This window comes from Fringilla coelebs (genome assembly GCF_963513975.1).
Source record: "Fringilla coelebs genome assembly, chromosome: 1".
Classification (NCBI taxonomy): Eukaryota; Metazoa; Chordata; class Aves; order Passeriformes; family Fringillidae; genus Fringilla; species Fringilla coelebs.
In genome coordinates, this window is record NC_140028.1 from 135,735,232 (window position 1) to 135,759,857 (window position 24,626).

General features: G+C 39.7%; 1 protein-coding gene across 6 annotated transcripts in view; it reads left to right on the top strand.

Annotated features, from left to right (window-relative positions):
• Positions 1-24,626, top strand: part of KIAA1217 — a gene marked incomplete at its 5' end in the record, with an annotated part of 334,455 nt that overhangs the window by 185,727 nt on the left and 124,102 nt on the right. The window lies entirely within an intron of this gene.

Genomic DNA, 24,626 nt, shown 5'->3' on the forward strand with positions numbered 1-24,626 from the left:
GAGACATGATTTACTCAACTGTGCATAAGGAAATTTCAACTGTGGGAAACAAGTCTTTAGAAGGTGTTTACTTTTAATTCTTTTCTTTGCTGAAAGTTGAGGAAACTCATATTCCTGATTTAAATGAACATAAAAATTTCACTCAGTATCTTAAAAAAAATGCAAAGACATGTTCCACCACTGGTAGAGAATTTGAAAGAGAATGGTAGTATAATATGTGATGCTGGTTTAAAATGAAGGTAGACATTTTAGAAAAACAAACCCAAGTGTTAAATCCACTTTCTGCCTTGGTTTGCAGTCATGAATATACAAAATTTAAGGCTTTAGGTTGTGTGAATCACAGAGAATTTGACATTGGCACACAAGGATTTTAAAAGCATTTTACGTCCCTTAAAAGTGGTGATAAGCTTTATATTCAGTTTTAATATGTAGAGAGAGTAGTATCTATTACAGGAGCTATTTTAGGTTTTGTGAAGTTAACTAGAACTCATTCAGCTGGTGAGCCAGGGCATGAAGGCTTTCCCTGAAAAATAAAAGGAGAAATAGAACAAAATCTTATCCAGATAGAATTGAGCCAAAGGTGGCTCTTCAGACCTGTAAGTACAACAGGGATACATTTAGATAGGAAAAAGGATATCCATCTGCTAGCTTCAAACACTGCTGGGCCCCAGGAAAGACAAGCTTTAGTCTTAGTTCTTGATCCAGGATCAGTAGGTGGCTGAAGGTGTGTGCAGCAGCGTTTGTGCAATGAGAGTTAAGGGGCAGTGGCCAAGGAGCCTTCCCAGCATTCCAAAGCATTGCAGGTGGGATTTTGACTCATTCCTCTAACCATGCAGCTGATGCATAAGCTCTGATGAGGCAGCAAGAATTTCTCCAGAGAAAGGAAGTTTCCAGTATGTCCAATTCCACCCAATTTCCTTTGCCAGTACTGTAGGATGAGGCAGAGGGGTCATGGCCAGCGCTGTCACTGTCTGGTGGTCTGTGGCAGCTGGCAGCTTCTGGGAGCAGCAGAGGCTTAGAAAGGCCATGGACTATTCACAAATGTACCAGAGAGGTCAAGAGTTTATTACAGGAGCACAGAGGAAATTACCTCCTCACCTGGCTCCCTAAATTCAGCTAGATTTGTGATACATGTAAAATTAGTCAGGATCATTTTATTAATGTCTGAAAAGCTCAGATACTGTTTCACTAAGGCAGAGTAGATAATTTGATTGGCAACCAAATAGCATGGGATGAGAACAGTGTAAAAACCTTGGAATTACAGGTCTGAAAATATCCTTCAGGATTTCTGCTGAAAACAGGAAAAAAAAATAACAGGGTGATTTTGCTTTTTTATTAAAAAACAGCAAACAAAACAGATGGAAGACATTTCGGATTTGTATCTTCCTAATGTGAAGCACCAAAGGGTATTTTTTCTGTTTTTCATTTTGAACATGGGGGTGGAGATAGATTAATGGATTTTGGTTTAGCCTCCAATTCTTAAATGTCTTGCTCTTGAAAACAGTGTTTTTCTCCTCCTTTATACCAGATGTTGCACTCTAGAGAGTAATTTCTTACTGTTTTCCAAGTTCATTGAACTGTCTTGTATTTTAATGATGTTGGTTAGGAAATGTACCAGTTTGTAACCAATGATGTACCTAAGGCTGTTTACAGACTTCAGCATGGGATCCATCAAAACTGAAATGGCTTAGGAAGATGAAACTTGATCCTTTTGGACAGCTGTGCACTAACACTGAGAAGAGACACTTGAATGAGGAAGGATGACACTGACTTTTTTACATGATGAGATGTTTGGGAGTTTGCAGTTATTTAAACAATTCTTCAGGATTTACAGGATTAGGATGATTCCCCCAGGTAGCAGAGCAGCTCCCAGTAAGTTCAGATCATTGATGACATGCATAAGCTATGTATGTTAAAGTAATTGAGATAATATTTGTGAGCATATTTTTTTGCTTTTATAGGGATGGCTTAGTGAAATATGAACAATTTCCTGGTGGATTTCTTTTGTTTTCTCTTTGTGGACAGGGTGTAGCACTAAGCATTTCTCTGAAGTTCTCAGTTCCATTGCCAAGTATTATTTCCAGCAAACTAATTGTGGGAGTTCATTTACTATTGCTCACTCCATTACACTTTTTCCTTTGTTTTGCAGCATGTTTCTCTGCTTGCTTCTTTTGCTTTCTTTTATGTACCCGTTAAGCCCTGAATAAGCTGCTTGAATAAGTTTGCTCCTTAAGATTTTCTGCCTTTAGATCCCTCTTGCCGACTGACACATTCCTCTGTGAGATCTGTGCCTACCATGGCATCTTAGTGGACTAACAGGGTGCAGCTGCATGGCTGCTTAGCAGAAGCAATCTCACTAATTAATAGAGGCTCTCCTTAGGGAGTGGAATCTCAGTTCTGTGCTCACCCTCAAGGAGCTGTCTAAAATGGATCAGATGACATGTGTCTTAAAAATGCCCACTGATTTTTAAAGGTGATAACCATACACTTAAAACACACCCTGTGGGAATCTACGGTGTAGATGCCCTGGGCTAGCATTAGGGAAGATCAGTGTTTGAATAGTTTTGTCTTCTAAAAAATTGTAATTAGTGCATTGCTATCTTTTACTTCTTTTTCTTTAAGTTTGAGCTCTGTGGGGAAGGTGCCATCTAAATTCTTGTTTAAACAGTGGATACTGTCATGATGTTAGCTAATTAGAGAAATTACAATTTTTAGAGCTTAGGGTCAAGGCTGTAAAAACCACATGTTATGAGGCAACACAAAGCATGCAAAACTCAGTTCAAAATTCAGAATTCTTACTGCAGATCCTACCCTGTTTAATGAATAATATTGAGATACCTAAGGATTTTTAGAAAAAATTTTTAACAGCTTCCTCACTTAGGTTACAAATAGAAAGCATAAAGCTCTCTATGGTGCATTTCCTTTACATAGTGACACCATTGTGGGAGTAGTGCAAAAACCAGTAGAAGGAAAAAGCAAAATATGGTTGGTGTAGCTTAAATACAAGAATAGATAAAATATCGCATAGGGCATAGAATCAACTGTTAGCTGGGAAGGATGCCAGAAAGACATTTTCGGTTCAGAAGTGCTTTTAGTTACATGTCTTATTTTTTTCTTTTTAATTTAAGTACTGTTTTTTTTCTCCTACAGCCATTCCTTCAAAGGCTTCTCATGTAGATGTTTATTAGTAAACAGCTGCTTGCAATGAAAGACCATTACTTTAAAGCCATTGTGGTTTCTAATGGTGATTGGGGGCTGGTTGTGCTTCTGTTTGTCCTAATATAAACCAGATAAGAATATGCAAGTATTCTAAAACTGGGCAGATAACTCGCAGAAAAGCTCCATAAAGACCAGATAAGAACCATGATTATTCATAGAACTTTTGACCCTTAGAAATCCTTGAAAACTATTAGTCTGTAGGTTATTTATTTGGGAAGTGTTTTGGTATTTTGAAGTGAAAAAAAAAATTGTTTTTTTTTCCTTATGCTCACAGAAGTTGAGTAGTCGTCCAGGTGTCTCCAACGACAAAAAGGTGTAACAGGACAGGGGGACAAGGTTTGTAAGAAAGTAATGATCTAAGTTAGGGAGTAGCTCCAGGGACAAGTCAGTGCAGTGAGAAGGTTAGATGACTGAATGAGATGTGATGGAGGGAAGAAGAACAGGAAATTACAGAACTGCAAATTTGTAGAGACTGAGAGAGAGTTCTGGAGCAGCATCACTGTTTGCGCCACTGTTCTTAACCAATTTCCTGGGTACCTACTTCAAACTGGTGGTGTAAATGTGCCACTGGAGCAGCTGGACCCTTGGTGTAATCCTTCTTACTCCTGAAATAATCTCTAGTCTGCAGTGACCCCTGGGTGACAAGGATGAAGTACAACCTAACGCCAGGAGAAGAACCAGGTTTGGGGAAGAAAAAAGTAATAATTTTGCTATTTCAGTCCCCTGCCATAAGCACTAAGCCCAGAAAGACTCCAGCTCTCCAAACCTCTTCAGTCTGCCTTTCTCCATTTGCTCCCCAATATCCTGCTTAAAATAGTTTCCCTTATTCCTAGAAAATTGTTTTCTTGTCAGTAACTTCTCCTTCACCATGCTATTGTTTGAATTGTTTCTTGAGGGTGCTTATACCTTCTTCTCTGACTTGGATATGTAGTTTTCCAGGCTTTTTCAGTAGCTGGTCTGCAATACAAATAAAGGTCTGTTTCTATGCAGCCTCCTTGCTTTGTTCCAGGTATGGAAGTCTGAGGATTGGGAGACAGGAGTGTAGCATTGAAAATTCTCCATCCACATCCATCCTTGTGTCATACTAAGTTAAACTTGTCACCTACTTAGTGACATGCAGCTTATATCATCTTACATATGACCTTTGAACTTGTCCTGCTAAATTGAGCTTGAACTTGAGAAACTTCAATGTCAGAAGGCTAGAGCAGATCAGAACAGCACAAGAACATAAGTGACAGTTTGCCATACTATTAAATTTGAGCTTTATTGCCTTTAAAGAAACACAATTGACTAAGAATTTGCACTTTGTTTTGGAAAAGTTGTGCATGTGATAAATGAAGTCATTAGACAGAACATGTAGGGAAAATTTTCCTTTGTATCTTATTTATCTTCTTGCTCATGTGTTGTACCTTTGGTCCATACTTTGGCTTTTTGTTTGGTTGGTTGATTTGGATTTGTTTGGTTTTTTTTCAGAAGAAAATATAACTGTAAATCCACTGCAATAATAGGTAACCCAGTCATTGTAAACCACTTTTCCTTAGTTGAACGAGAAGGTGTCTTGGTACTGATTTATAAAGCGGTCTGTATTTATTATAAATTCAATTTAGACTAAGTTAACATTACTGGAAAGGATATTTTTAATGCTAATAGAATTTGATGGTCTGACTTCTATTTCTCCCCAAAGAATGCATACATGTGCAATAGAAAACATTTTGTAATTTATTTAACTAAGTATTCTTGACTGTTCAATAAGATTGCTATCCAAGGTACATGTACATTTGGATACTTATTTATGGAGGTAAAGATCTTTATTCTAGGACATGCTATTAGTGTCTCTCTGCTGGTTTTCAGCACTTTGTCTCTGTGTGTTGTTTTGATTACAAAACATCATCAGAACCCAAATGAACTGTGTAAAGAGTTGTGACCTATGGTCTCTTTCTTTCTACAGACTTACTCAAATTAAGTCTTCCTTTGATAGTGGTTGATAAGGGTAGTATCAGGACTTTAAATCCTTAGAATTTATTTTAGCAGAAAGAATAAATTTGTGTTTCACAGCCTGCTTACTCATGAATAGCTTTGACTGAGGTGTATTTGTAAGCCCTGAGAACAAGGCAGACGAGTGTGTCTGAGCTGCTTTTGAGGTTTTGTGGCCAAGTGCCTCTCTGCTTCCCTTTCCTGGAGGTTTTGTGGCCAGTGGGGAGTAACTAGGGGTATTGGCTTAGAGTGATTAAGGACATTGTGTCAAGCCTTTAAAAAGATTAAAATATGTAGAATTGACAATAGTCTGGTATATAATTTAGTAACTTAGTTTAGTTATATTTTTTTTAATCGTAAGGTAATTACATCCAGAAGTGGACAGTTTTCACCTATGTTTAAGATACATGCAAAGTTGATTCTCAGTGTGACTCTCACGTGAGTTCTTCTAATTCCAAATTTAAAACAGACTTGCTGCATTTTTTTGCCACCATGAGGCTCTTTAATTAATACTTTCTAACCCAGAGCTTCTTTTTTCCTGAGACTGCCTCAGAAGAAATGTCAACCAAAGAAGACTTAGGCAAGATTTAAAGATGAGTGCAGCAAGACATGAGAGAGAAACAAAAGAACTCATAGGTTTACAAAAATAAAAAGAAACTGTTGCAATTCCAGGTCTTGGAACTCTTGTTGACGCTCTTGTGAATGTAGCCATTTGAGTGCACTGTTCATGCCTGCCTACATCATCTTAGTTCCATCACCAGCACTAAAGCTCCAGTCTCAGTCCTGGGGCAGGCAGCCTCCTTCTGGCCAGCTTTTATTGGATTAACAGAAGGAAGACATACTCATATCCCCAGTGAGGCAGAGAGATTTCCCATTTCTAGAAGAACAGAATGAAGGAAGCACATTCCTCTACCTTTTACAAGACATTCTGGGGCCTGGTGGACCTGAAGCTTGCTCCTCAGACAGCACTGGCTGCTGCCTTAGCCTGTGTGGCTTGGCTGCCTGGCCATCGCACCAACACTCCTCTCCCACGACATAAACTACAAAGCTTCAGCACAGATGGAAGGGCTACGTGAGATAAAGTCTTACAGATTCAGGGGCTTGGAGTAAAGAGTGCTTTGGACAGAAAGTTAGGCTCAGAGAGAAGGAGTGGAAAGACATTCAGGTTTAAAACTGCTTTCTTCATCCTGTCTGAGAAGACAGGTGTTCTGCTGTGTGTGGCTCAGTTGTCCTGAGGGGTTCCTTTGGGAGAAGGAGAGGACAAGGACAGGTGGCCTTGCTTGATTTCTGGCTCTTCAGTAATAGTAAGGCTCCAACCAGTCCCTCAGGCACATTGCTGGAGGAGCAGGTCTCTGGGGAACAAGTCTTGGGGGAACAAAAAGCATAAGAAAGAGATGTAGTAAATTATACATTAAATTGTGTAGAGAGGGGGTTACAAACATTTTTTTACCTGATTTATAAGACAATGGGAAAATCTTTGTAACAGAGAAAATAGGTTGACATTGCAGCTTAGATTGGAATACTTCATTGCACAAAGGGAAATTCCTTCTTTGTGTAGTAGGAAGTGCCATACATGGACATTCCCTGTGAGGTGTAACTGTTGTACACAGCAAATATAAACACAAACTTTTTCAGGAAAAACATGAGCCTTCATATGGAAACTGGGGTTAAAACAATTTCAATTTAATCATTTTCCTGGCTGCACTCTGGGTCATTGGCTAGCTCCTCAGGCATTCTGTCTTTGTCCTTGTGCCTCTGAGCATTTGCAAGGTGAAATTGTACCATGTCCTGTGGCTTTGCAAGCTTTTCAGTTTGCAGGGGGTAAATACGGAGTCAGATAATTTGGAGTCAGATTATTTGATCAAAAAAGAGAGACTTGGACATACTTCTGCATATTGCTGTGATCTGGGGTGAAGCAACTAAACCTCTGTTACCTGCTACTGTTGGAAGCAGAAAGGCAATAACTGCAGGGTAGAAATAAAAAGGCAGGTCAGAAATTAAGTTATGCATCTGTACTGTCTTGCTGGCTGCCTTTGGTGCAGTGCTGAGCTGTTGTTATGAAACTGTGCCCTGCATTTCCTCATGTCATGTTTGATTTGCAAACCTGTGTGGTAGAATGGCAGGTCACTGCCTCTTGCTCTGGCTGGGGACACACTCATTCCTTCTTCTCTGCAGCTGCTCAGAACCTTTCCAGAGCATGCCTTTGTGTGAGAAAGGATGCAGACACTGAAGTGAGGATGCGTAGAGCAGAAGCACAAATGGGGATGATTTAATACAGAGGGCAGGCAAGCTCTGTCACTCAGCCCTGTGACAGGGTACTCTGCATTTCTCTTTCTTCAAGAAATTTAGTCTGGTGGAAATGACTGTACATGACACTTCTGAACTTACTGGTCCTGTTCTCCTGTTTGTCTGCATATCTCAACATGGAATAGATTTTCTTTGATATTGCTCTTTTTAAGAGAAAATTCAGTGTCTCTTCTAAGTTGGTAAAGAAGGATAGTATTGCTGAGTGAGAATCAGGCATCTTGTCGCTGTCACAGATAGGCTCCAGTGCCAATGCAGACCTGAGGGAGGATGCTTTCACTTGCCACAAATGTGCCTGGAAGGATTTGGAACTTGATCTTTCTCTCACACACCCAGATGTTCAAGATATGCTCTTCTTCCCCCAGTGTTTAGATTTTAAGGTCTACTCTTCTTCTGGAGCCATGTTTGAGATAGTTGATCTGTGTAGCAGTTGAGTGCACTATGTCCCCAAGATACTGATGGGAAGTTTGGGAGGATGCTAGGCAGAGAAAACAAGGCCACTTCCTCCTCTTTTGGAGTTCTTGTTCACTAAGAAATCACAGAATTTTCTCAAATTTGTTTTACTCATCAGAGGCTGTGTGGAAACGAAGAGGAATACCAGAACACTGACAGCAACACTAGAGAGAAGTAGAAGGTTCTTATTCATGGTGTTCTTAAGAAATTAAAGTGCAATATAAATTTTAACACCTTAGCTTAAGTCTAATAAATAAACCTCTATTAAGAGAATAAAAACAGGCCACACTTACCAATGATCTTGGGAGCAGGTAGAATGAAATAAAGGATTCTGCCTTCAAGCCAGGCAAGTCCTCAAACATTAGCATATGAAGACCACTGAGAAGCTTGCCCACTGTACTTAGATTACTCCACACTAGTTAAAATATATCTCACTTATGTCTCCTGGGGCTATTTCATTCAGATCTCGCCAGAATGTACTCTTGAACCAAGTTTTAGCAGCTGACTCCCAAGAAGCTAAATCCCCAGTGGCCTGTAATCCACTCTTAAAAACTGCAGAGTCAAAGACCAAGCAGTTGTGGAGTTCCTGAGGGAGCAGAGCAGCAGGGAAGGCAGGACCTGGGGCTGCTCCACAACCCAGGGCAGCACCGCAGTGTCCCGGAGGTGGCTCCATGGCACCACCGCCTCGAGGGGCACGGAGAGTCCTTTCCATCTTCTTATCTGTTCTCTGTCTCATAGCAGGGACCACACCATGTGGGAGGGAAACCCAGAGTAAACCTTGGTTTTCTGACCAGGACCAGTGCCGTGGCAAGGAAGGGGCCATCTGGTCAGCCTTGTCGTGGCCCTTTCAAATCTTACAAAAAGGCTTGTAATTACATTTGGGTTTGATTTAAATAACACATGAAAAGCAAAATCTATGATCATGCATTTAAATACAGCAACTATTCTGCTTTTCTGGTTTAGTGAGGATTTTGTGAATCAAAAATACCTTACTCATCTGCAAAAAGGCTTAGTCCCAGCAAATCTTGACTTTAATTACAGGAAATAATCATAAACTACTTTATATGCAATTAAAGACACTTTCTTTTGAAGATATTTTTGTAATTTGTATTTTTTCCTAAAACCAATTATCTAAAATACTATACTTTTTCATGCCTGCAGTGCAACTTTGTCTTGCATATAAATTGATTTTTTTAAATTAAACTTTCTTTATGTGTAATTGAAACTTGAGACTATTTTACCTTTATCTAGGTAATTGATTAATAGGTCAGATAACACCTGCTGGTTGGCAGTAGCAGCTAACTGCTTTGTGCTACAGTTTGCTTGTTTAAATAATTCTATTAATTTAGAATGGAAATTGACACAATTACAATGGTATTTTTGAAAATGTTGATTTTATGACAGTTTTTTTTATGTTAATGTCTAATCAGCCTGTAATTAAATGCTGAAACTGTTTGAAACAGAAAATACTTTTCACACTGAAATTTAATGTAACGCTGGTCCAGAGCTCATTAATTTCATGGGAAGCCCGATGTTGGATTTGGACTATGGTCATAATTTTATCCATCTATTGAAACAGAATGACAATGTTCAAATTCAGACCAAACAGTGATGTGGCCCAGCTCTTTCACAAACAGCTGCAAACAATCAGTGGAGAAATTCATGGCAGTGGTAGACTTGAAGGCTAGGGAAAATATATCCTGAAGGATATGTGTCCCTGTAATAATTGCAACCCATGGCATGGGAAGAAGAGAAAGGTATGAGATATTTTGTCTTCTTGTCCTCAAAGTGACAGTTCAGGGAAGATCCTTAACCTGTAATGAATATCTATGAGTTAGGAACAGAAACATGATAATCCAGCAAAATCAGTTTTGCTAGTGTGCTCCCATGGCCTTTCTAGGTGAGCTGTCCTGGTGCCATCCTCCTTAGTAAACTGGTTGATTGAGGGGATAGGGCTGGGTGACAGGAGAACCATCAATGAGGCTGCCAAGTCACCTTCTGCCTCAAAACCTCAAAATCCTGTGAATTGACTTTCAGAGGACCATGTTGTCCTACCAGCTGGTGACGCCGCCCAAGTGATGGTGTTGGCACACAGATTGGCCATCTCAGCAGGGCAGGAGTTCACACACCTCCAGAGGTATTGCACATTTTTTCCCATCAATTCTGATCTGAAATGCGTTCTGGGGAATTTGCAGAATCAAGCTGTCAAAATGATGCAAAGTTAATTATAGGCTGGATTTGGCATAAAAGCTTAGGTACAGTGTTTTCCCTTAGCACTGGTACTTGCTGTGGAAATGCTTCAGCTCATACATCTCTGCACGTAATGCTGATAGGGGAAATCACTAATGAAACATCGCTTTGCAGGTGGCTTTAGGTGAATTTTCCATCAGCTTCATGTGCCTGTATCATAACATTATATTCTTTTGTCAGCTGTGAGCTTTTTTAACTTCTGCTGTGAAGCATGAGACACTGACTTTCTTTTGCCTTTATCACTTGCCTCTGTCACCCCTGCACACACGTCTGGGTAACACTCCAGGGTCCGTGGGATGCCGTGCAGTGCTCCCTTGGGGCCCAGAGGTGAAGATCCCCACAGTGAGGAGTGGAGCTCCTGCAGATCTCTCCAGATTTTCCTTTCTTAAAAACGATGAAAGTGCATTGTTGAAGGAGAAAGGCCCAGGTTTCACTGAACCACGTAAGTTCCAGCTGGAAGATGAAGGTATCCAGGGCCACTGGATTTCTCTTTCTCAACCATAGGCCAGCCATTTATCCAATAAGTATGTCATTTCCATTAACTTTTACAGCAGAAAGGATAATTTAGTGTAAAGTTACCTGTTATATCTGTATTGATCTAACAATCGACTATACATTCTTTCCTCTTTTCTCACACACTAATTAACTTGCAGAAACAGGACGAAATTATTTCACTGTTGGGGAATAAGGCAAATTGTTTCACCTTATGCATAGGGAAGAAGATGGGGCATAAATATATATGGGGGAAGAAAAACTGAGGATTTGGCCACCCCCTTCCAGCTATGCTGAGCTGTTAGATCAGCTGAGCCATAAATAATGTATCTTCAGCCTTAGATTAGTTCAGGATGTAATCCTTCATTTTTGTCCTTCCCAAGGAGGCCCTGCTGAAGCTCTTTCACTAATAGCAAAAATATTTATTCAGACACAAGATAACCATTTGTTTCACTTGTTCCTCCAGAGACACATGAGTAGATCCCATTTAAGTAAATGAGTGTTCTGAAGACCTAATTAGAGACAGAGTAAAGCCCATGGTCCTGTGCCAAAATGCTATATCATGAACTGAAATTCATGGAAACCTTATACAGAGTCACCATTTATTTTCTATATTTACATCAGACTTTAAACGTTAAATGAAAGCCAATATGCCCAATGAAATCTTGTAATCCAGACTGCAATAATAAATCTCAGGCTGGTATCCTCGTACAGAGGAGGGTGAAATTGTAAATGCATTGACATTAATGTCATAGCATGTCTTGACTTCAACAGATCCAGGATTTTTTGTAATGTTTTTCAGAATCTTAATTTACTAGCAAAGTAAGTCATTTAGGATTTCCTGTCCCCCCCCACCCCAGTCACTGATGTTGTGATCAGCTCCTGGGACAATACTAGCATATACTGAGCTGGATTTCTCTGTCAGCATCAGCCACCCCGTTTTTTTCATCTGTCCCCCCAAAGCCACTTCTCTGTTTTCACTGCCCTGCCTGCAGTCCACAGGCTCAGCAGCTGCCCTGGTGTGTTTGGCTTTTAGACTAATTTCCTAGGAGGAGAAAGCTCACGTGACTAAGAATGTTATCTTTTCATCTGCAAAATGATCTTGCATGATTTTATTTAACTTTGGAAGAAGAATAGCTATCCTAAAGGTCATTGGGCAGAGGAGGTAATCCCAATTTACACGGCCCCAAGCTGCCTTGGGAAGGGAGCAGGGGCAGCAGTGCCAGCAGCCTGTGGCACAGACACTGCTGCAGACCAGCTGGGGCTGTCCTTCCTCTGCAGGGCGGTGCAGGGAGTGCAGGTGGGTCTCACTGTCGTGCTGGGTTAGGGGACAAAGGACATAAATGAAAGGCAAAACAAGTTCCAGGGCTGTGTCCATTGTAGAACTTTTTTTTTTTTCCTCCCCAGACAGTTCAGTTTCATGTGACTTGAACCCCTTCCACTGAATGGTGGCAACACAGTGGTCTTTGTCAAAGGGGCTGATTATGTTTATTTAAGAGGCATCTAGTGGTAGAAAATCAGTAACCAAAATCGATTTGCAGCTTTTTCTGCCCTTTACAAAAGGCATGTGAGTTTCACTTGCACTAGTTGGAAGCAAGTGAAAATAGTTTATAAGTTAAATATTTCTTAGTGTACAGTGATAAAAACTTATTTCTTGAAGAAAATTAATTTATATTATTACATATTACATCACCATACATGAATGGGAATTAATTTTATATCCTTGGAGATATAAAACAATACAGAAACCTGCATAAATACTTTTATGCTCAATTATGGTCATTAAATAGATGTGGAATATCTAGTGTTGAGTTAATTTAGCTGTAGCTAAAGCTGGGGCTTATGAGCTGGGAAAAGGTAAGGTGTTTGTTCTGTCTGTACCTTTTATTTGTGTGTACCCATTTTTTCATTGCCTCAAAAGCATTCAAAAGTATTTGTGGATGTTCAAGAGGCACAAGATTGGCTACTAATGGGCTGGCTACTCCCTTTTATTGTTTGAAGGGTTTACCAATTCCTTTATACAGACTTTTTCATTCATTTTATATTTTTTTCTTGGTCTTACCTAAAGATTCCATTTTGCAGCTTCCTGTACATGAATTTATCTTTAAAGGCACCAGTATTATAGTACTTGTTATATAGACCTGTTAGGCAGGTCTCTTGAAGTTATTTGTGAGTTTTTGCAAAGTTGAGGAGAGACAGAGAGACATTGAACTGCCATCTGAATAAAAAATACCTTCATTTTCAGTAGATGTGAGAAATGAAATGTTCCTTAGAAGGTTGCAGACAGGTTTCATGCACTGGGGACTGATCTATGAGCACTTCTTGTCTGTTAGATTTGAGCATAAATATGTTCATTCTTATATGTCACAGTACAAGGGCAGTGCAGTGGCAAGCAGACACCTGCCTGACCAGCAGGTTAAAGGAATGAAGAGAAAATTCATAATTGTTCTGTTTTCTTGTAAACTGTGCTGATGGTTCTAGTGTGTCTGAAATTAGGGTAGGAAAGAAGGACGTACTGGGAGTATTAAGAAATTACGTTACAGTGAAATGTTACTGATGAAAAGAAGAATTCAGCTATAAAGTTTACTCCCTTATTATTTCTTTTCATCTCTATAAAGAGTCTTTTATTTCTGTTTGGTGGGTAGGATTCATCCATAGCTCACTTTGCTTACACCATCCCACCCCTCCACTCTCTGTTTGTCAGGAGAAGGGTCCTAAGTACTACTTGCTCCCAAGAGAAGGGTTTGTTGCCTGCCAGCAGCAGTTGAGAGAGTAATTTAGTGCTTATATGGTGACTTCTTCAGAGAATAGCTCCTGCCTCTGAGATCTTCCTTCCTGTTCATTATTTAATACCTATTTTATTTTGGGAACAAAAAAACCCAAAAAAAACAACCTTGGGAGAAATGGGCACTGTTCACAGCAACTGTTTCTGCCCTGCAGATATGAGGGGAATAGTTTCCTTTCCACAGGAAGAGTTGCCAGGAGCCTTTTAGCCAATTACCACAGGAGTTTGTGGACCACAGCAATAGAGGGATTACTTTGCCTTCCGTAGTGAACATTAACCACTGCTGTGCTACACAAATGAGCCTTTAATATTTTATCTACTTTGAGATTTTAAGGAAATGAGAAATCTTGAAATGACAAAACCCTGGTAATAATGAGGTGAGTTATCACCACATGGTTATTACCAAGAGAATTTTCTTTTTATAGCTAGGGTGTGTTAAAGAAGATGCATGCTCCTTGTTTGCCTTGGAAGTAAAATCATTCAAGTTTACTCTTGTCAGGTTTCTGAGAAGAATAAAACATTGTTACTGTTTGTGAAAGAGAAATGCCCTGGCGGAGCCTGGCCCACAAATTGTCTTCCTGGAAGCCAGACGCGATCGTGGCTCCTGTCTTGTCTGAGGTTTGTCTGGTTCCACCTTCATCCCTTGTCAGGTTCAGCTGCTGGTGCTGACAGTCAGTTCTGTGTTCACTATCTCCAGTAAAATTACCTTATTTGCAATTAATTGAACAGTGTAAAAAAAAAAGTTGGACTTGGGTGTTTTGTGACCAGCGTAGACATTACCTGTAAGGTAAGAATTCTTTTGGCAGTGCACCACAGCACTTCTGTAGAAGCTGGTAAATCTGGAAGGGTAGCACCCACTACACCCCCGAGGTAAGGTTGTTTTAAAGTGTCTCTCTGTTTGTGTCCTGATGTCCTTCACGCTGTATTGGGAGTAGACTGACCATAAAGGGAAGCTCCTGTAAATACAGCTAACTGAAAATATACCATATACTTAAATTTTATATTATAACATTAAATTAGTAAATCACTGTTCACTGTGACTTCTGCATTAATCTTGTTTTCATGTAAAACGCTGTAATCACATTTTCTGCATCAGTCAGTCAGTTTTCACTGAAAACAGCCAGATGCACAAGGACCTTTGCAGTAGTGCTGTGCTTGGAGTCACTAGCAGAAGCACAAAACCATATGTTTGAAGACTCTTGCTACTTCTTTCTTGAGCTTCAAGCATGAAACTACATTTTGTCCAGTGCAACTGTGGAGCAAACCAGAAGAGCTTGGATTACCCTGTTGTGTACACTTAAAGTGTAAAGTTACATTACTACTTTGTGGTGTCATCATATTGCAGAAATAATCAGTGTATAAATTAACATAGGAGCTTTCCAGAATTGCATGTGGTGACTTTTATTTTAAACATGGTTCCAGAAACCATGGATAAGGTGGCAAAACCTATTTAAATATCTGTGTGCATTTGTCCCTGTCTGCTTTTAATGTAGGTGCTCTCAGATGGTTGTGGATGCCATGTATAAAGCTTTTGTGTAGTACAAAACCTGTATAAGTGTGTCAGTGTGCCCAGCAGCCTTTGCAACAAGCAAGAAGAACCTAACTGAATGTAAGAAAGCATCTCTGATAAGGGATTGTTTGAAAAGTTTTTTCAGAGAAAGAAAAACAATTTCATAAGAAGCTTGTGCCTCTTCAAAGCCTAGAAAAGGCTTTAAACACATTTGGATTCTAAAGCTAATTGGAAAGATGATTTTAGTAATTGCATGAGTGTCAAGAAAAAAGCACTTAAAAATTTACAAAAATGGAGTGCAAGTAACTTTATAAAGCTACAAAAGCTTTATAAAAGTAGCTGGTACCAGATACTGCATAGCTGGATATTCTACCATAATGGAACTGCAAGAACTACAGAAGTAGAAACTCTGAAATTCTTCCAGACATGTGAAGTAATGCCTTGCCTTATTATGTGGGCAGGGCTGTTTTTCTTGGCCATAATTTAGGAAGACTTTTGTGAGTTATCATCAACAAATTAGAACTTGAATAACAAATCTTGGATATAATCATCATAATCTGTTCCTGTTGAGGAGGAACAGAACAAGAAAAAAAAGCTTATTGTAAAATATTTGAAACATGTTTGATGAAAAAATGCAGATAACTCATTTGCTTAGAATAGCTCATCATTTAGGTGGGCTTTTTTTGTTAAGTGATTCATAATCATAGAGTCTGCTTCAGGAGTTCCTAACTCAATCACACTGCAAAAGTGAGCTCTGTGTATGGTACTGCTTAGGATTTTGTGTCTGCTTTGAGTTCCATACTGAAACAGAGTAATTGAACATGTCACACTGTCCCACAAAACAAAAGTGAGTAAAGTAAAATTGATTGCAGTGTGTTCTCCATATTGCACACCTGCCTTAAGAAATTACCCTTAATAAGCCTTTCCATGACATTGTAACTGTGTGACATATGCTTGTATGTATATTTGCATATATGTATATAACCTTATGTCCATTCATAAATCCTTTTTACATATGTCAATAGGTATCAGAACTTGCCTTCCTCTTGCCCTGTGATTGTGAGTGTTCTTTGAAGGTGTGTATGTGAGGATGTCAACACCCTGTTGAAACTGCAGGCAGTCATACTAGATGGTGTCTTCTACCTTCTCTGGGTAAACACTGAGAAGAAGGTAGATTTCTACTGTGCGGGGATAAAAGAAATTAAAATTTGTGTGCAAGAGGAATGGGAGTAGTGCATGTATTCTTGGATGCAATATATGCAATATCAGATATAAAAGTGATTACTTCTGCTTCCTTTGTTTTTTCTTTTTTTTAAATTTTTTTTTCATGAAGGAAAAAAGTATAATTTAAGTGAAAACCATTACATGAACTAGAGGCTTTTAATTTCTCTTATAACCCATATATGCCTCTACCCAAACAGACTCAAATTCCTCCGTTTTCCAATAGCCTGCAGTTTCTTACTGGTATCCCCCACTTGTGTCCCTTTTTTCCTAGTGGTACCTGAACAGAAAATCTGCATTCTGATTTGGTATATTTTCAATAATGCGAAACAATGTTAATACATTTGTTGGGGGCGGGGGGGGGGGGGGGGGGAAATGAAGTGGCTTGTTAAAACTTCTTGTAAGTGACAACAGTATAACACAATCATTAGAAAGACATCCAGTGAATTTGTCTTTAGATGAGCTTTTTAATGCATGAAAATTTTGTGGGCCCTGTGGTGTAGGGTCATTCTACAATTACCTTATTTCAGTGGGTTTTGTTCCACTGTGTTTCAGGTTCAGAAGCATTTACTTTGTTCTGCTGTGAATGATAGTGCTTCATGATGACATTTGCACTGACAATTATGGGAGAGGTGCTGAAAGGCCCTAGGCTACATCATCGTTTTCAAACTCCCACATGCTTCTCACCATTTTTATTAGGATCTCTCAAAGTCACTTACACACCCTCTTTCAAAGCGTTGCTTTAACTCAGGTCTGCCAGGTTGCCTGTACAGCACTCACGAGTGACTGGGCAGCTGGTATGCTAATTGCTACCTTACTGAACCAACCATAATGGCATGTCTTTTTTCTTTTTGCAACCTTTTTGTGCATTAACGTTTTTCCTTTGACCACACATTTTAATTATTGTGGCTTTGGAGTGGATTTCACTGCCCGCTTCAAGCGTTTCAATGCCTGTCTACTGCACTGTGCACAATGAGACCTAATCCCCAGCTGGGCACCATCTCTAACAATGCAGTACAAATACATTATATTATATTTCAACATTTTTTTTGTTTGATTTCAGCCTCATTCAGAAGGGCCTTTATTGTTATTTCTCAGTTCCTGTTTGACATACTAATTTTACAGTCATTTTCTGGCTATTTAAAGCAGATTTGGAGGAAACACTTTCAGTGTTTTGCAAATCATCCGCTGCACAACATAAGAAACAAATCCCTGTATATATGGATTGGGGGTTGATGTTTAGCATGTGTGTATACACAGTACATGCTAATGTACTTAAAAGTTAAGATGTGTGACTTACTACAGATCTTTAGCTTTGCACATCACAGGATTGGAGAGCTGGAGTCTGCTTGTTTGCTTTCTCATGTTGAAGCTGTCATTACTGTGTGTTATGTTTTTAAAAATGCAGGGGGAGAACATTTTTGCTACTTTGTGTATGCCTCACAAAGCAGGAAAAGTAAGACATCATTTAAAGTGACTATTGTGCAGGAGGTTTCTGGAATGTTTGGCATTGCATGTTAAACTTTGGCATTTTGTCATTAAAACTGGAACAGAGCACAGCTTCTCAAATATGCAGTCAGGCCTCTTGAGCTCCTGTAAAAATAAGCTGGCAAGCAAACCCCTCTAATAAAATGCTGATGCTAGAAAAGATGTATGGTCATCATTTCGTTATGCTACTTTTCTCAGCATGTCTCATCTATTTCCGAAAGTAGAAGAGGGAGAGATGATTACCAGAAAAGCAAAAGTCATGGTGAGGTGAAATCCTGGCCTTGCTGAGCCAGAGAACAGCTCTGTCACTGGGCCAACCTGTGAGCCATGAAATGTCTGTGACCTGGCCAGGTCACTGGTTTCAATGGCCATTAACCTGCCTTTAGTCAAAGCAGTTGTTTCTTCCCTCCTACTGCTCTTATGATGTTCATCGTTTAGCAGTGTAAATGGGGCTCATGATTGTTAGTTTGGGCTTTAGTGACACTGTAGCATTTAAAAAACCCTCTGGAACCTCCCAAGGGCGAGTGCACTAGGAAGGCAAGAGAAGGCTTCTGGCATTGGGACCATTTGGGTTTGGGGCTGCTGTTGTTGGGGCTTCACCTGGGCAGTGAAGGTGGTGACTGTGCTGTGGTCCTGTAGGCTAGGCTGCTCATTGGTACTGTTATTTTCCTAGCAATTTTTCTCAGAATGGGAATTTATAGTCAATTTATAAATTTTTAACTCATATATTTTTTCATTCACATTTTTTCATGTATATGTACTTGCAACATTCCTTTAATTATCCTGTGCTCTTTCCTTTAAAAGGAAATACATGTGTTTTATATGTATTGTGTGGGGTACTAGTGCAGGATAGTTGAAGGAAGAAACAGGAGTAATGAGAGCCTAGAAAAGTATAGTGTAGAATATTTGTTTATTTAATTCATAAATTACAGTTTTAGTTAAAAAAATATTTCATACTCTTCAAAGCCTATGTATCATCTTCTAATAATGACAGTAAAACTTTCCTGAATGCAAATAAAAAGTGAAGATAAATAAACTTCTTTCAAAACAAACATTTTGGCAGTGTTGAAAATGGTGACTAATGATGTTACAGAAATTGCAATATCTTTCCTGTCATACCGCACTAGCACATGGGAGGCTTAAATAAGAAAAATACTGACATGACGATCAAAATAATTAGGTAGAGAGGGAGTCCTTGAAGAGACCATGCGTGTCAGAGCAGAGCTACTTCCCAAATACTTGAGAGTGATAGTGATTAAGCAGGTTCAGAAGAAAGCAGGTGTTTATGAGACCATGTATCCTGTTTTGTGTTTCCAAGTAAAACACTTTTGTACAGCCCTCCCAGTTCTCTGGCCATCTCTACTGGGCACCTGCTGCTGCCTTGGGAGGAGCCCAAGGGTGCCTGGCAGACTAAGGGTGTAGAATGAAGGCAGAACATGAAAAACAGTCTTCTTTCCTCATTCAGAGAGTAATATTTGTTAAACTTCACAGTGTTAAATAAGGAGGAAACTGTTCTTCTGTTCATCTGTAGTATTAATCAATCAGTCTTATCTTTTTCTTTGTGCTGCTTAATTACTGGGGAAATATTTAACTATAAGCAGCTTACATGTTTCTGAAACAACTCTCTGATCATAAATTGTTTTGCCTCTTCAGTTTTGGAAAATCTAAAAGGAAAAGTGCACTATCAGGAAAATGCTATTATTTGGTCTCTAACCAGTAATGTGTTTTAATAGAATAGAGATGAACAGCATCAGTTATTTGCAACTTCTTTTTTTCTTAATTCAGTAGCTCTTATGTCCCAGGGGATGGGGCATGTGGTATCTGCTGCTCATATAAGCAACTCCAGGAACTTTTTTTAAACTTGTATCTTTTATAAGGTCCTTGAGCCTGGCTATCTATAGCTCACCAGAGAACACCAGAGAACAGCATGTCCTGTGGGCTGCACTCTGCTCCTCACGTCTTGGAATTGTTCTGGTGTGCATAAGCCACTCATCTGGGTGAGAGGAAACACAGACATTTCTAATGTTGTGGCTCCCTTTATCCTCTCTGTAGGAGCTCAGCAGGCAGGATGTACAGGGATTTGGAAATTTCTGTGTCGAGTTCCTAGAACAGCTGAGTCAGCTCCAGGGTTTCTCATGGCTGTGTTTTCAGTTTCATAGGTGGTGATAGAACTGTGGACTGCCAGTGATGATAAAAACAAATGTGTATTTGTGGCAATTAGACATTGATGTATCTGGAGCTAAGCTGTACTGTTGTCAAGATTACAAGAGCTGGGTTGTTTGGAGATTTAATGTTCTCATTGTGGCTGTTGTAGGGCAAAACTGAAAGCTCATAAAACTGAAGGCAGGTCATATCAACAGACCAATTAAGAGCAGTGTGTATCACGGATACAAATGTTTGTGAGCTATACTGCTTACACAGTCATCATTATTTTTGACCTTTCAGCATGAACTCTGTTGATTCTTCATTACTTTTTCATGCAGCATAGTCTTTTAGAGAAAATGCTATGAGACATTACTTCATTCAGTCCCTGACTTCAGTCAGATTTCTGCAGTCCTGATTAAAACCAACTTGGTTTTACTGGAGTGATGTAGGGGACAGAACAAGAAAACTTTTCCTTTGTGTGGTTTTCACTGTGTAGGTCATCTGAAAAGATGAAAATGTTTTTCCCAAAAAAGAATACTTTTTCCGGTAGGTTTCATTACTAAATTGGAACTTGAGTGGGTGATTATTGTGTGCAGTTGAGTGGCAATTGCTGTAATTGTGTATTTGCAGGTGGCACTGTCTTCTCTGCCAGGAGATAGAAGGTCTAAGGAATTTGTCTGTTAATGACACAGCCACTGGAACAGCAGCAAGGTTGCTGCTCAGTTTGCAACCCCAACACTGTTAAAACACAGAAAACTTTAAACAACTACATTCAAAACAAACTTCTGTCTCATCAATGCCTGACTGAAAAATAAATAAAAAAAGCAAGCTTTAACTCTTCTTTTGATCTATTTGCATTGAAGCTTGTTTGCATGATGCAGGTGCAAAGGAAATACCTGCTTTGCTTCACTTTGACATTTCCATTAAGATTACTCTCCGTATAATCTTGCATCACAAAACCAGAATCAAACCTGTTCAGGGCCTTATCTTGTGGCAGAAAACTGCTGAGCCCAACTGGTGAGGAGGATTCTGAGTTGTTGTGAATTGAAGAGAAAATGCATAGACTCAGAGCATTTGTTAAATGCTTTTTTGATCTGTCACTAGTTCTCACTGAAACTAAATTCAGGCAGAAAGCTGGTGCTCTGATACCAGCTGAGAAGGTTGATATGATACCTGTGAATCATAATCACAGCAAAACCCAAATACTGGCCAACTGATAGCTGACCCAGCATCCTTCTTTATGATGGTTTTTCTCTCTATGCTGAGTGGAATATGCCATTTAGATACCTTTGTTAGATACCTCGAAACAACACTAAACAATGTTCTTGAAACACACAAATAATGTATGGACTTTCATCCATTTCTTGCTAAACACCTTAGTTAAACTGTTGGAAACCCCTATATCCTGTACCTTTTCCATTATGATCTTCATCTTTTTTATACTGTGGTAACTAGAACTAGTAATAAGGAACAAAATAAAATATGAGCAAATATCAGCTCTTAAAGCTCACTTTAACAATATGAAAGTTAATCTTGTGCTTCTCATTTTTGTCCTGCTGAAGTCCCAACTCTTTCCATCAACTAAAATCGTGGACTCACCTCCAGAAATATACCTCAATATTAGAAAATGCACATCTCTACATTTTAGGACTAACTGATTGCTATAATAACTTTTTTTTCCTGTCTCACATACTTTTTCTTCTGAATTGAAGTGTACTCTTTTATCAGAAATTTCTCATAGGTACCCATATTATCACTTTTTCATATTCTTTTGAACAAAGCCTGAAGGGAGAACTTCTCTGGCATCATCCATAATTCAGAATTTTATAGCTCTTTTCTGAATGTGCTGAATTTTTTCAACATTACTTTTGAAATACTCACACTCCAGAACTAAGCTTGCATTATTTTATGGTCCTGTCAGTGTCACATAGAGGAGTAATGCTGCTTCCCTGCTCCTACTTTGAATTCTCTTCATATATTGTATTCACTGGATGCAGCATAGCATTGGGAGTTGATGGTCTGTTGTTGCTTCATGTTTTTTAAAACGTTTTTGAACCATTACCTTAAAGATTGCAATTTGTTGGCAGAACCAGCAACGGTCTCACAAATTTCCTTTATTATGCAAAGTGGAAAAAATTTGGCTTACTCCTAACTGATGGCAAGGCATATCAATAATCATGTCATAAGTAAGGTGATTTATTATATCCTTAAGGTTTTTGACAGTTGTCACATCCAATAAAGAATTCCAGTTTTACAATATCCCTGTAGATTGGGAAGTAAGTTTTATTTTGAAGTGTGGAAACTGAGGCACAAACTTGTCACTTGGCAGAGGGTTGCTGTACCTGTACTGAACCCACTTACTGAGTCCACAACCTTCATTCACTCGTCCTTCCTGGGCTGCTTAGGAGAACAAATGTTTTCTTGTTAATGTCACGCCATCGCGGTGTAATTCTGAAAGGGCTTCCTTACGTGTGGACATCACACCTGTTTTTAGGACAGTCCTGTGCAGGTTAGTGGTGTCTTACCAGTGCATGAAATGCACCATAGAGCCTGAATTCAGTTGCTCAGCAAGTCTGCATTCCTTGGCACGGGGAGCAGGATAATTCTGCTGGTGTCCAGACCTATTGTTTTCATAATGCTGCATTTCCTCACTAATGGCTTATGAGGCAAATATTTAAGTGCTTATCATTACATATTCTCCTTTGATCTCATTATTTATAGAGCAACTGTTAGGATTGTGAAACTGTATTTTTTTTTCCTTTTTAAAAAAATAAGATCAAGCAGCAGAAGTTGAAGACTTTCAAGTGTGCACTTAGGAGTTTGTTCACAGTGACTGTTTTGTCTCCTGTGGTTCACTCCTGGCACTCCCTCAACTTAGCAGCCCTCAATCAGCAGAGCCTGCTGTGCTCCAGCGCCTGAGCTCCTGAAACACCTCTGCATCCTCACTGGAACGAATTTGAGAGTTGTCAGGCCCTGGCAGATAGATGATCTTCCACCCTTAGAAATCCTGTCAAATCTACTAAAGTATCTTTTATGGTGGAGAACAGACACTAAGTGCTTCAAAGGACTTGCTCAATCTTGCATCTTTTTTTCTCTGCTGTTGAAGACGTGGGGTTCAGGTCAAGTTCAGCATGGGACCTTTTGCATCATGGAAACTTTTGTACTGGAAGGTAAAGCTCACCTAGTAGTTAAACTAAAATAACTATTTTAGGAACTTTGGGTACTTTTGTTGGGCCAGATACTCTGCATCTCCTGGGGAGCAGGTTGTCCTCTTTGCAGTATGTGTGTTTTACTCCTTTTTGTACCAGCAGAGGGTTTTTTCTTCAGTGTACTTCATGCTTTTACCTCACCCTGATCACCAATATTGCTGTAGAAAAGGACTCTGGGATGTTCCTTTTTCTGCTCAGGAGTCCAGTTGTTCCTCTGATCTCTGGGCTCTTGGAGCCCATCTCAGACTGGAAGGCCTTGTCTCAACTGGAAGATGATTGCTGCTGTCTCCCCTTGCCTGTCCCCTGGTGACAGCCAGATGTACCTCGCAGCCTGGGTTGGTCTTCTGTGCCTGCAGTCTGGAAGTAAAGGCAAGAGCTGTTCAGGGAGCTGGAACTGGAAAGGTGCTGGTGCCAATCCAGGAGAAGCTGAAGGGATCCTGGTCTGAGATGTTTTCCTCTGAGCTGCAGTTTCAGTCCCTCTGCTTTCCCTTTTTCTGCTTCAACAGCACCAGGCAGAAGGAAGGGCTGCCCTGCTGCCTGCCCCCCACCTCATGGCACAGTTTGCTGCTTCCCAAGGGCAGAGCCATGGACTTTTTGTGGATCAGGGAAGTGGGGGAGAATCCAACACAGTCTTCCAAGCCTAGCTGTCTGCCCTGTGCTGCCTATGCCAGCCTGCCACTGCCAAGCAAGCCTTTCCAATTCATGGACCCCAGGCTGAATTGTCCAACATTCCATTTGCTAAGGGAACATAAGAGGTTTTTTTAATTATTGCTTTGTGGCTGTTTTGGTTTTTTTTTTCCTTCAGAGCATGCATCAATTTCTAGAGGTCTAGAAAATGGGATTCTGTTTGGAATTACTGCCCTGACCAAGCCCACTTCCCTGCCCAGTGATCAGGCCAGCAGGTCTGGTGTTAGATGCAGCCCCTGGAGAAGTCAGGTCAGGATCCTGTCTTCTGCTACCCAGAGAGCCAGGGATCCACCACTGCTAGAAACACTCAAAGAAGATAGTGCCTAGCTTTGGTTAGGGAGTGTTTGTCTACTCTGCCCTCCTGCCATATATCCATGATCATAAGGTTCTTACAGTTTTTTAGTTTTTAAGTGCAATTATCAGAGATATTCTAAGTCTTCTCTTTAGCCAGTGCCCGAGTACTCGCAGAGGGGAATGCCACTTGCTGTGTGGCCCCTTCGTACTTGCAGTCACTGCCACACTGCAGGGTCATTACCCAGTGTTTGTTTTAAATGTCTGAAGTCCACAGCTATGCTGGTATTTTAACCCACCACTTCTGTGTAGTCTGGAAACGTTAAAACCATAAATTATTATAAACAAAGTGCCTTTGGGGGAGATTATATGTTGTGGTTATTTAAGTAGTTCTAGAGATTTCTGCCTTACTTTAGTGCTCATAGAATGTATACATGATCAGAGAAATATTCCACAGTTCACTGAAGAACAAAGGTATATTTAACAGAAGATGTATTTCTACCGAATATATGCTTTTTAAATTAGGATTTTAGCTTAAAAAAATAATTTCAGCTTGCTTCATCTGCTTTCCATATGTAACTGTTTCAGATAAAATACA